Source organism: Poecilia mexicana, unplaced genomic scaffold (assembly GCF_051168715.1).
Source record: "Poecilia mexicana isolate PSO_F unplaced genomic scaffold, ASM5116871v1 scaffold_23, whole genome shotgun sequence".
Classification (NCBI taxonomy): Eukaryota; Metazoa; Chordata; class Actinopteri; order Cyprinodontiformes; family Poeciliidae; genus Poecilia; species Poecilia mexicana.
The window spans coordinates 10,072,389-10,084,962 of record NW_028263392.1 but is presented as its reverse complement, the minus strand read 5'-3'; the positions used below and the strand labels follow the sequence as shown (position 1 = coordinate 10,084,962).

Below are 12,574 nucleotides of genomic sequence, written 5' to 3'. Positions count from 1 at the left end.
CATGTTTTATTTACTTATCCTGCTCAATAGGAAGAAACACATTGACAATAAAATTCCGTCCACAGTTCGTTATTTCATTAGTTTGGCTGAATCATGATAAACTGCCACGTTGTGCCTTGGGAATCAAAACTAGCAAAACTGCTACATTGCTTTCATAGACTTTGCTCCTTTTTCAGTCGAAGGTAGCCAATATTTCAATTATATTTAGCTTTCTAACTCTTTAATAAGGAGCGTTGGAAACAAGAGGGAGCGGCTGAGCATTAGCACTAGCTGACAGCTCTTTGTGGGAGCCGAGACAAGAGGGGCTGTTGCAGCTGGCAGTAAAAAAATAAAGTATGCCTTTATTTCTTACCATCTTCAACGTAGAGCCTTTAAAACCACAAAATAAAATTTCAATAATTTTTTTTAGAAAACTCTGGTGCTGACCTTTATAAGTTATGATACTTCCCAGAAATTCAATTTCTACATATTTATAGGTTCTCAGCCATCCAGGAAATGACTCCCCCTCCCAAAATAAAATAAAAAAAAGTTTAAAGCAACTTAACTTAAGTTATCATTTAAATAACACATGACTTGTATTGAGAAACACTGCAATAAATTAATATTTATGAGGAATTTTATTAGGTGGAATTACTTATTAAATTTATTTAGAGCCTTAAGTTTTTGTAAAGGTGTAGCAGAGATTAGATCTGTGACACTGAACCAAACTCGTATCTGAGTAACATTTGAATCTTAGTTTTACTTCTATGGGTCTCAACAGGTTGTTTACTGAGAAAAACACTTTTGTTATTCATTGCTACTTACTAGTAATTTTTGATGTTGCAGCTTGAACACACACAGAGAAAAATTTAAACCATATTTTACGTTACGTTATAATGTAACTTTGCGGATCCCCCCAAAATTGCTCTTAAAAAATGTCCCTGTTTATGGTCCCCCCCAATAATGAGATGGGATTTACGCCATTGGTCTCTCCTGAAACAACGTGAAGGACCAGTCGCTGAGGTTTTACCTGAGGTTTTGCTTTTCTTTTCAGGACTGGCACTGATGGTATTAAACCTGTTTTTACACATCCAGTTTCCACACGTTTATTGTCTGGGCCTGATTTGGAGCAAATCTGTATGGTGTCATGTTCAGATGTTAAAAGTTGTTTCTGGTTCTCAACAATTTCAAACGTAAATAAGTAAATAAATTGTTTTGTGGACATACTTGTCTTGGAAGTCTTTATTCATAGCTACTAGTTTACTTCAGCATGCAGTTATGTCTTATAAAATTATATGAGATTGACATGTGACCTCATATTCATCCCATATTGTGAAAAGTGAATAATATGAAGAATTTGGAAATTTTCATTGTAAAAAAAAAAATGAAATTTTTTTTTACAATGTAATACATATTTGCAACATGTGTTGCAAATATGTATACCATGTGATCCACATGGGTTTCACATATCTTATAATGTCAATGTGTATCACATGTGATACACATATGAAACGTAATGCACGTGTGATATACATGTGATGCACATGAATGCGTCACATGTGATTTTACCACAAAAAGTTCCAAAATCACACGTATACATGTGCTTTCACATGTGATTCACATCATTCACATGTGAAAAGTTGTGTGAACCACATATGTGGTTTTCATGTGGCACATGTGACTTTCACATGTATGTGAACTGTGTACCGTCACGATGATTTCCGCCACCCCTTTGTTCAGACCGGGATGATATGAAATTTATTGTACGGCAACCCTCCGTTCGCTTTGAACCAGCAGTTCCCGGAGGAGAAAGGCTGCCGTACTGCAGGCATCGCGCCATTCATTTTAAGGATGCTTGTTGGTCCCCAAAAAAACAATGAAAACCCGGGCATTATCATTACTCAATAAAATCCCCACGGGCTGAACTTGAAAATTGGACATTATGCCGCTAACACTTAGCTTTAGTCAACAACTCAGAGGTGGAAGTGAGAGCTCTGCACACCACAAATAATACAACTCCTTCGATGCTTTGTTGCCATTAGCACCCGGTAGAATGTAAACAATGGTGATGAACACCGCAGCAAACTCCTGAGGCAGATAAGCACGGCTGACAGCTTTTAACCAATGCACAGTTTGTACACCAACCTTCATTCACTTACATATATTGTCCTCCCCATGTTTCTCCTGACCGTTTGTTGCGGTCCGCTTGGAATAACTGAAGACCGTTGATCTGGAAGGCTAAGTCTGGCATGTTGCTGTTAAACCAGGTTTCTGTTAGGCAAAGAACAGCACAGTTCTTCATCTCTGCAGAAACTCTTAGCCTCAGCTCTAACAAATCCACTTTCTTACCCAGTGAGCGGACATTGGCCAGAAAGAGAGTCGGAATTGGTGGCTTCCTAGGCATCAACTGGATCAACACGCCCGACTGTTTCCCCTTCTGTTTTTGGGCACAAGGTTTCCTTTTGACCATTGGTCCTCCCACCCTGCTGTGCCAGTCCATTGTCCTCAAGAGCTGCTGTCTCCCAAGTTCGGATTTCAGCCTTGGTGATATATTACCTGTAACTATCCCCAAATTATTTGGGGTTATTTGTTGTACTTGTTGTACTTATTGCATTTTCGTCATTTTATTTTGTATAATATATGATTGACTTCCGGTATTTAACTTGATGCTTTTATTTAGATAAGACAGCTTCATTTGTTTATATTATAGAACGGCAGCTTAACAACAGAACGGAAGACAAGTTGCAACAGAGCTAGTAAAATATATTTTATTAGCGGCCCCTTTGATAGAGGCACAAGGTACATTTATTTTGCAAATAAGGATATTTCTTTTATTGATTGATTTGGAATTGTAAATGTGCTTTATTGTATAAGAATACTGGTTTGGTTTTTGAATAGGAGTCTATTTTAGTAGTGAATGTTATGTTCTAGTTCAAACTTTACGGTTGTAAATGCGTCGTTTGTGGCTTTACACTGTCTTTTGTTTGTCTTTGTACACATAGCTCTTGGGGGTGCTGCATTACTACATTACCAGTTGAATTGTCTCCAATGGCCATCAACTAGGTTGAGCTACATTCAGCTGTAAAGTTTGTTTTTATTTAAAAAACAAACTACAGTTTTCTAGTTGCTATGCTGAGGTAGTGACATCAATTGAAGCTGGAGTGCAAGTACAAGGATTGTCATCTAACAAGAGATTTAAAACAAAAGCTTTTCAAGATAAAAAGGCAAATTCTAACAAACAAAGGAAATCATTGAGCAGTTTTTGGATTTGTCCAGACTACAAGGATCAACAATGAGTCAGAGCAATAAGGTGTCATATTTTGATTTCCAAAATGAGAAGACAACAGGCCTTACCTACAGAGGCACAGAAGCTCCATGGCATATCGAAAGAAGTTGACATGATGTCTATTGAGAGACAGAGACTGATTAAAGAAATGAGGAGCTGAAGATTAAAGTTATGAACATACAAGCTGCACTTGAAAAAGATAAGCTGCTTCAAGAAAAATTTAAGGAATTCAAAAAACTGTTTGACGTAAACAGAACTTTAAAGGAGGATAACACCGCCCTGGAGAAAAAAACAAAACCTTGGAGCAGAGAAACACTGCCCTGGAAAAGAAAAACAATTCACTGGAGAAGGAAAAGATGGCTTTGGAGCAGAGAAATGCCGCTCTGGAGAAGAAAACACCGCCCTGGAGAAGAAAACACCGCCCTGCAGAAAGAAAAGACAGATCTGGAGCAGAAAAGCACCACCTTGGAGCAGAAAAGCACCACCTTGGAGCAGAAAAGCACCACCTTGGAGCAGAAAAGCACCACCTTGGAGCACAAAAGCATCACCCTGGAGCACAAAAGCATCACCCTGGAGCAGAAAAGCACCACCCTGGAGCAGAAAAGCACCACCCTGGAGCAGAAAAGCACCACCCTGGAGCAGAAAAGCACCACCCTGGAGCAGAAAAGCACCACCCTGGAGCAGAAAAGCACCACCCTGGAGCAGAAAAGCACCACCCTGGAGCAGAAAAGCACCACCCTGGAGCAGAAAAGCACCACCCTGGAGCAGAAAAGCACCACCCTGGAGCAGAAAAGCACCACCCTGGAGCAGAAAAGCATCACCTTGGAGCAGAAAAGCATCACCTTGGAGCAGAAAAGCATCACCTTGGAGCAGAAAAGCATCACCTTGGAGCAGAAAAGCATCACCTTGGAGCAGAAAAGCATCACCTTGGAGCAGAAAAGCATCACCTTGGAGCAGAAAAGCACCACCTTGGAGCAGAAAAGCACCACCTTGGAGCAGAAAAGCACCACCTTGGAGCAGAAAAGCACCACCTTGGAGCACAAAAGCATCACCCTGGAGCACAAAAGCATCACGCTGGAGCACAAAAGCATCACCCTGGAGCACAAAAGCACCACCCTGGAGCAGAAAAGCACCACCCTGGAGTAGAAAAGCACCACCCTGGAGCAGAAAAGCATCACCCTGGAGCAGAAAAGCATCACCTTGGAGCAGAAAAGCATCACCTTGGAGCAGAAAAGCATCACCTTGGAGCAGAAAAGCATCACCTTGGAGCAGAAAAGCATCACCTTGGAGCAGAAAAGCATCACCTTGGAGCAGAAAAGCATCACCTTGGAGCAGAAAAGCATCACCTTGGAGCAGAAAAGCATCACCTTGGAGCAGAAAAGCATCACCTTGGAGCAGAAAAGCATCACCTTGGAGCAGAAAAGCACGACCTTGGAGCAGAAAAGCATCACCTTGGAGCAGAAAAGCATCACCTTGGAGCAGAAAAGCATCACCTTGGAGCAGAAAAGCATCACCTTGGAGCAGAAAAGCATCACCTTGGAGCAGAAAAGCATCACCTTGGAGCAGAAAAGCATCACCTTGGAGCAGAAAAGCATCACCTTGGAGCAGAAAAGCATCACCTTGGAGCAGAAAAGCATCACCTTGGAGCAGAAAAGCATCACCTTGGAGCAGAAAAGCATCACCTTGGAGCAGAAAAGCATCACCTTGGAGCAGAAAAGCATCACCTTGGAGCAGAAAAGCACCACCCTGGAGCAGAAAAGCACCACCCTGGAGCAGAAAAGCACCACCCTGGAGCAGAAAAGCACCACCCTGGAGCAGAAAAGCACCACCCTGGAGCAGAAAAGCATCACCCTGGAGCAGAAAAGCACCACCTTGGAGCAGAAAAGCACCACCTTGGAGCAGAAAAGCACCACCCTGGAGCAGAAAAGCACCACCTTGGAGCAGAAAAGCACCACCCTGGAGCAGAAAAGCATCACCTTGGAGCAGAAAAGCACCACCCTGGAGCAGAAAAGTTGACTGTGCTTATGGGCCGATCAACAGTTCAGATTACCCACTCTTCTTGGAGTCCTTGGATGGGGTTCTAGAGACTGCCCCTCCTGGGGACTCCTTCTTTTGCTGGGGGACTTCAACACTTACGTGGGCAATGACAGTGAGACCTGGAGGGGCGTGAATTTGATGAGGAACTTGGGGGCAGCAATGCCGTGAGCGCCAATTCGTCCAAGTCCCTGTCCGGCATCACAGACCTACAGACATCAAATCTCTCCAGTCTCCCGGCCTGCATCCAGGCCTTCGTCGCGGGTCCTGTAGGTCTCTCCGCTGATCTCCAGGGCTTCGAGGCGAGTCCTGTCAGTCTCCTGGCTGCCTCCAGGTCTTTTTAGCTGTCCCGCTGGTCTCCGGTCTGACCTCCAGGGCTTTGTGGCGAGTCCCATTGGTCTCCCGGCCGATCTCCAGGGCTTTGTGGCGAGTAACTTTGGTCTCTTGGCTGACCTCCAGGGCTCTGTTGCGAGTCGTTGCGACTTTGATGGCCCCATTAAGAAACCCCATTTTTAAACTCTGCGTTTTCTTCCATCAGCACTATTTGTAAAGCTACTCCAAGACGAACATGTTGAGTCACAATTATTGTATTTAAGTTGAATCTGTTGCATCATTTTTTCAATTTAATTGATTAGTTTTATAATTAAATCAATACTTTTTCCTTTTTTTAATTTGTATTGCCATTACAAAGTAAAATTGGCCTCCCGGTTCCTGTTCTGCTTGTCATTTAAACAGGACATACAAAAGATTTTGCATTTTGAGTTTTTTTAAAGGGGCTGCACAGTGGCGCAGTTGGTAGAGCAATAAGGTTCTGGGTTCGATTCCCGGCCTGGGGTCTTTCTGCATGGAGTCTTTGCATGTTCTCCCTGTGCATGCGTGGTTTTCTCTCTGGGTACTCCGGCTTCCTCCCACACTCCAAAAACATGACTGTCAGAGGTTAATTGACCTCTCTGACCTCTCCCTAGGTGTGAGTGTGTCTGCGTGGTTGTTTGTCCTGTTTGTCTCTGTGTTGCCCTGCGACAGACTGGCGACCTGTCCAGGGTGACCCCACCTCTCGCCTGGAACGTTAGCTGGAGATAGGCGCCAGCAACCCTTCCGACCCCACTGAGGGACAAGGGTGTACAGAAGATGGATGAAATGAAGGTTTTTTTAAATTATAACATTCATACTAAAGTGGATGGAGAATCATTAGATTCTGTTTCTCTTTTTTTGTTTTGCTCTTTCCTTTGGTTTGCTATTTTGTTTGTATTTCCTTTTAAATAAAGCACTTTGTATTGCCTTGTTGCTGAAAATGTAAATGTGCTATATAAATGAAATTACCTTCCTTTATCTTTGGTGATAAAGGAAGGCCTTTTTGCCATCACCCTAATTTTTAACACCTTTAATATTTTTTATTCAATTGGTTTGAACTTTGATTAAGCTACTTTAAAATGTTGATTTTACTTCCGGGGATAATTAAAACCTGCTTCTACGGAAATTCTTTAGGCTTTATAAGTTGAGGTTTCTGATAAGATGGATAAGACTGGCAAAAGCTTACAAAAAAAACAAAAAGATCGGAAACATAAATATGAAGCCAACAGGTAATCCATGCTTTGGAAACTTTAAAATTTGCTTTAGATTTTGCTAAAAAATATTGAAGATGAGAATTTTTAATGCTACCACCCACTATTTTTTTTCATGCATTTCAGAAAAAAAGGCAGTAATGTACAATAGTCCTGTATACTAGCACAAACTATGTGCAGTTTTTGTGTGGGCTGAAAAAGAAATGGTTTTACTGAAATAGTTTTCAGGTCAGACTTGAATCAAGCTGACTGTTTGAGTTCATTCCCAGAGCTTGCTGCTTAAGGTTTTTCTGACTGAACTTCAGAACCAGTTTATCGTTGCCATAGCAAACCAAACAAGGTCGCCTTGGAAATTAATCTGATTTTAGAGAAATTGACCAATCTTTCTCTTTCAACATTAAATCTATCCTTTTGTCACTTTGCTTTTATTAATCAAGGACTACATGTAAAAGAAAAAGTGTTTCAAGATATAAAGTCTTTTACTATTTACTGTTTTCTAGTGAACAGAAAAGTATATTTGGAATAAACTGAGTAAACAGATGATTCCCCTTGGAAATTGCTGTTTTTAAACTGAAATATAGCTTTAAATTATTCATAAATTGTCATTGAGGCATCTTGATTCTTGTAAACACTTTTGATTGCTACATGTGTAGTCATGATGTTCGTCTTTCAATCTGTGCTCTTGCATTTAGTTGACATATACCCAGTTGACAGTACAATCTGAAGGCTTTCGCTGCAATATCAACAGCTCTGCGGTGGATTAGACCTCCTAACCTTGATCTTGACAGGGTATCTTGTGACAGTAATCCATGCTGCTAATCCACGTCTTGGTGTAAACACCAAGGACAACCCGCCTTCTATTTTCTGTGTCCTCATTTTTCTCCCTTACTCCTGCCTTTCTGAAAGCAGTGAGTTTGCCATCTGGTTATTGTATCAGCAGGGGTCAGTTTTGTGACCCCTGTTGGACCTACTCTGTCCCTAGTCATTACTTAAACTGTTGTCTTTTAAATGAAAGGGCTGCCTAATTATTATCCTACATAATTATTACATCTGGCTACAATTTATAATAACATTGAACAATTTTGTTAAGGTGGGGATGTGTTGCTCACAATAGCATTGGTCTATTTTTAAAAAAAATTTTTATGAATGAAAACAGTTGTTCGTGTCTACTGTAAACATGAAACCTATTGCCTTAAAAAACGCATCCTGGAAAGGAAATATTGACGTTTGTGTCTTCATTCGAGGACAAATAAATTTTTACATCGTATGTACATTTTGAGATGCTGTGAAATTGTTTGGCTTGATTGTGTTATTTATTTGTAACATTTTTTCTTATATAAACAGAAAATCCTGTTTTGTGGTTAGCCGGATTTGGGTGCACTTGAGGCAGAATTGTGGTGGAGTGTGTTCTGCTGTGTGGTGTCCTGTTTGTGTTTGTGGATTGAGAGGCATGTGTACAAACATGTATTTCTGTGGATATTCCAGCCCATTCAGGGACTTGGTTTTCCTGCAGTCTTGGTGGGTTGCTACAATTCATAGCAGGGCTTACTGCTCTGTGTGCCAAAGCACAGCAGGCAGGCAGACTTGGTTGAGTTTTGGTGGGATGGGGAAGAGGTCAGGAGTCTTCCCCAAACCCTGCATCCCCAGATCTGGGACCCACAACTCTGCCTTCTAGCTCTTCATTTTGCTTATTTCTATTTCTCCTTATTACAGTTTCATTTTCTGTATATTTTATGGTGTCTTGATATGTTAGTACCACTGAAGTGAAGCTTCCTCTTGTGCTTCTACAACCAAAACCATCTTGCAGATTATCTCAGCAAAAAAAAAAAAGAAGTATGACACTTATTGTGTCATATTTTTATGACACAATAAGTTGACATAAAAATATCAAATCGTTTTTAACTGGTAATATCAAAATCAGTTTTATTAAAGTAAAAATATACACAGTGTATATTGTTTGCTTTATACTAGAGAGTATAAAGCAAACAAGAGTAGATATATTGTTTAAACTTTTTGTGCAGCATTCAAGGCAAACCCTACATCATTTTAATTAAAGAATACAGCTGAGGTAACTTTTTATTTTTGTTTTTATGTATTCAAAAAGCCATCAATTAGCATACAAAGGGAGGGGGAAAAAAAGAGAGTTGCCAAAGAAGAGAAGATATTTCATACGTCAGTCAAATGATGCTTATCTGTCATTTCAGTCAAACAGAAAGAAGAGCTGTCATCTAGACTGTTGGACAGGGGGAAATACTTTACTCACATGCAGACATAACACAACCAACATTGTGAGCTCAAAAACCATTTTAAATAACTTGTTTCACAGAAAGCACTTTGTTGCCTGAAAGGCTAATTTTGGGCACAACAACAATCAGAAAATACATAATAGATGTGACAGGAACCATTTTACTTTGGCAACATTTGAGCTACCACCAGAGATGACAGTTAAAAAAAAAAAAAAAAAAAGACGACTAAATAGGCTCCAACAAAGTAACCCCCTCCTATGTATGGTCTGATAGATGGGGGAAGCGTTTATATGTGAGAAATTACTAGGAAATGAAACGGCTGCCAATTTCTTTTGGAAACAGCTTACCTTCTCTCAACGAGAACAAAAAAAAAAATCAAAAATATCTTAGTTGGAAGCCAGCCTTGTGAGTAAACCAGGATTATGAGATGAGTGGGTGAGAAGTGGGGTAATTACACAAATAAAAATGCTGCAGTGTTTTAAGGCAGTCTCTCATGCTTTTAAAGAGAATGAGTGGCAATGTGTCATGCTGGGAATAAGAAAAGGGTGGCACATACATACACGAATAATAAATGATAAAACAAGAGTCGACTGACTACATACACAAAGATCAGTCAATTATTAGTAAAGGCAACAAGATGATAGAAGACCACAGGAATGTCACTTCTAAGAAACTACCTAGAAATCAGTCTTCCAATTTATGTGTGGAGAATTAGATCTTCTAGTTTTACTCAAATATCTGTATACAAAAGAATATGTATGTTAAATGTTTTTTGCATTTTCTTTTTACAGAGTGCATTGTTTTGGTAGCATTTTGTTACTAAATTGTTGACCAAAATGTTGCTATGAACTCCTCATTCCCAATTTATCATGTAATTATATCTATCCATTGGTTAGAAATGACGCCAGCATCACAGAACCTGCAGATTTTCTGGATTCTGCATCCTATTGTATATATTTTCTGGGTTGGCGCATAGTGTCTCACTTTTCCAAAAGTAAACAAAACTTTATTATTTTATTATTGTAAAATAATAGCTTCCATACTGTATCCATACAATCGTAGTTCCTCCTTTTTAGCTCAAGTATTGCATCTGAATTTATAAAGAATGCAGAAAGAGCAGAGAAAAAGTCAGACACTAACAGCACATGAAATTAAAGATCAACTATGCTTTAGAATGTCAGTCCCTCTTTATGTCTCTGTGTGTGTGTGTATGTGCATCTTGTCTGATGTATAAATCCTCAGAACCAGAGCAAGCTTTAATTAATGGAGTTTGATGATTAGCAGGCAAAGGCAAACAGCAGTTAAATGAGCTCCCCCCCCTCCTTTCCATCAGTGAGGATAATTGCGTCTCAGCAACAAATTTATGTGGCAGACACGCTGCCTTTGCAGGGGCATCACTGATGAGGTGTTTTTAGAGCGTTAATGCTTTACAACTGCCAAACTTGCACTTCTCAAGGGAATCTGCATGAAGCTTTTGTCTCTTTTTTTTTATAGTGTTTTTATTTTTAGTTTGTAGCTGTAAGCTGAGTGTGAATGCAGTTGTGTTTATACACAAGAGAATAGGTGAATATAAAGGATTACCAAGCTCCCTCTCTCCCTTCATCATCATGACTTTAGTCTAATTTCTCACATTTCTTTGCTTTTGCTATTTTCCTGTTTTTATTAATCTGCAGGAAAATGTCAGCTCAGATTTGCTTGACCATTGATCTTCTCAATGTGAAATTAATCTACTCTTTTTTTTAATTTTTGACTTACCTTATTGGGACTGGGTGTCCTGCTGACAGTCTTTAAGGTGGCAGCAGCTTTCCTAAGGCCCCCTGTTTAAACCATGATGTCTGAGGTAACTCTGACTAGGAGACATCAAGTGTGACTTTTTGGTATACCTATAAATCACTTTGTGTGAAAGAAAACAAGCACTCCACATTATGTATCTTTGTGGTGCAACATTAGTACTCATTCTCTGCAGATGCTTTTCTTCAATGGGACATAAAAGCTAGTCAGAGTTTCATGTGAGTCAGGAGGTCCAAATTCCAGCAGGATAAATGACTGCATATTTCGTGCAAAAAGGCCTAGTCAAAGTCCAGACCTTCCACTTTTGGGAAAAAAAAATGTGGAGAGATTGCTGTTCAGACCATCTACATTCAGTCTCACTGAGCTTGAGCCATTTTGAAAAGAGTGTCCATTAATAATTCAGCATTTAGATGCCCAAAGCTGAGAGACGCTTCCCAAAAAACCCTACGAAGTGAGTGGGTTGCTAGGGGACTCAATAAAAACACACACCATAGTTTTCAGAGTATTATCGGTAAAATGAATTGGAAAACAAAGCCATGGATATTTATCTCTTTTAAAAACACATTAGACCTGGTTGTAGTTGGATGAAAATATATTACAGGGTGATTTTACTAAATGCTGTATCTATGCCTTTATCAAACACTTTGCCTTTTACTTAGCAGGTTTAGCCTTCCAATCTGGCTCTCAGATTAATTCATGTACCTTGCAGAGGTATTTCATATTTTACTCTCTTGGTCTCCATTCTTTCTCACCTTGCAACCTCATTCCTTTGTTTCGGCTGTGCTAACGATGCTTCTCGGCACACACAGCCGAACATGCCTCACCTATCTCTGGATCAGTTTGTATTCCTCTCATCATCAGCTCTGGACCTCTTATCATATGCTGTGAGCTCGCTCTGCTTTGCTCTTGCTCTCTTTCTGTCTTCATGGAGAAATTGAGAATGTCAATTCTGTTGAGAGGTTGCATTTTCCTCCACCATGCCTGATGAATGTTTGGATGTGCCCTGAAATGGGATCTGTGGCAAGATAATGCTGGATATTGTCTGCAGTCATTGGTTAGGAACGTTCATGATGTCTAATCATAATAATGATAATAAATATGGAGTTTAGATTTGTGCTTTGTTGTTTGGAAATGAAGCTTAAAAGCTTTTATGTAGCTTGTGGCGATTTATTTTTTCCCCCCTTCTTATCAATAGTCATTCACAAAGATCAAATTTATGTGAAAACCAGTTATTTGAGATTAAATTATGTTGATACATCTTATTTGCCTAGAATATCCCTTATATTGACTGTTGGATGTATTGTTTACAAGTACTTCTATGCTTTACAAGAATGCCTTCAGTAGTGTGAATTTACAATAGTTGTATTGGTAATGGGGAGGTTCTGTAAATGACCTTAGGTCTAAAGGGAAGCTTATTTTTGCAACTGCCAGCATTTCTAACGTAATTGTTCCTCTTTGGCTCATAAACCTCCCTCTTTGTGTGTGGATATGTGAGTGTAGGTAATTTAAAGAGCGAAAGATGGTCCTTTTTCTTTGCTAGCGGTGTCAGCAGGTAAGCTGCCCTATTGGGAGAGAAGAGAGAAATCGCCAAAGCATGCAGATTGTTACTCCAAGGGGAGAATCAATTAGGGGCATGGAGGCTGGAGCAGAAAGGCAAATAAAGATGGAGAGAGGCA

The 12,574-nt window shown here is 39.9% G+C and overlaps 1 protein-coding gene across 1 annotated transcript in view; it reads left to right on the top strand.

Annotated features, from left to right (window-relative positions):
• plxna4 (plexin A4) overlaps positions 1-12,574 on the top strand; it is a 220,701-nt gene that overhangs the window by 18,484 nt on the left and 189,643 nt on the right. The window lies entirely within an intron of this gene.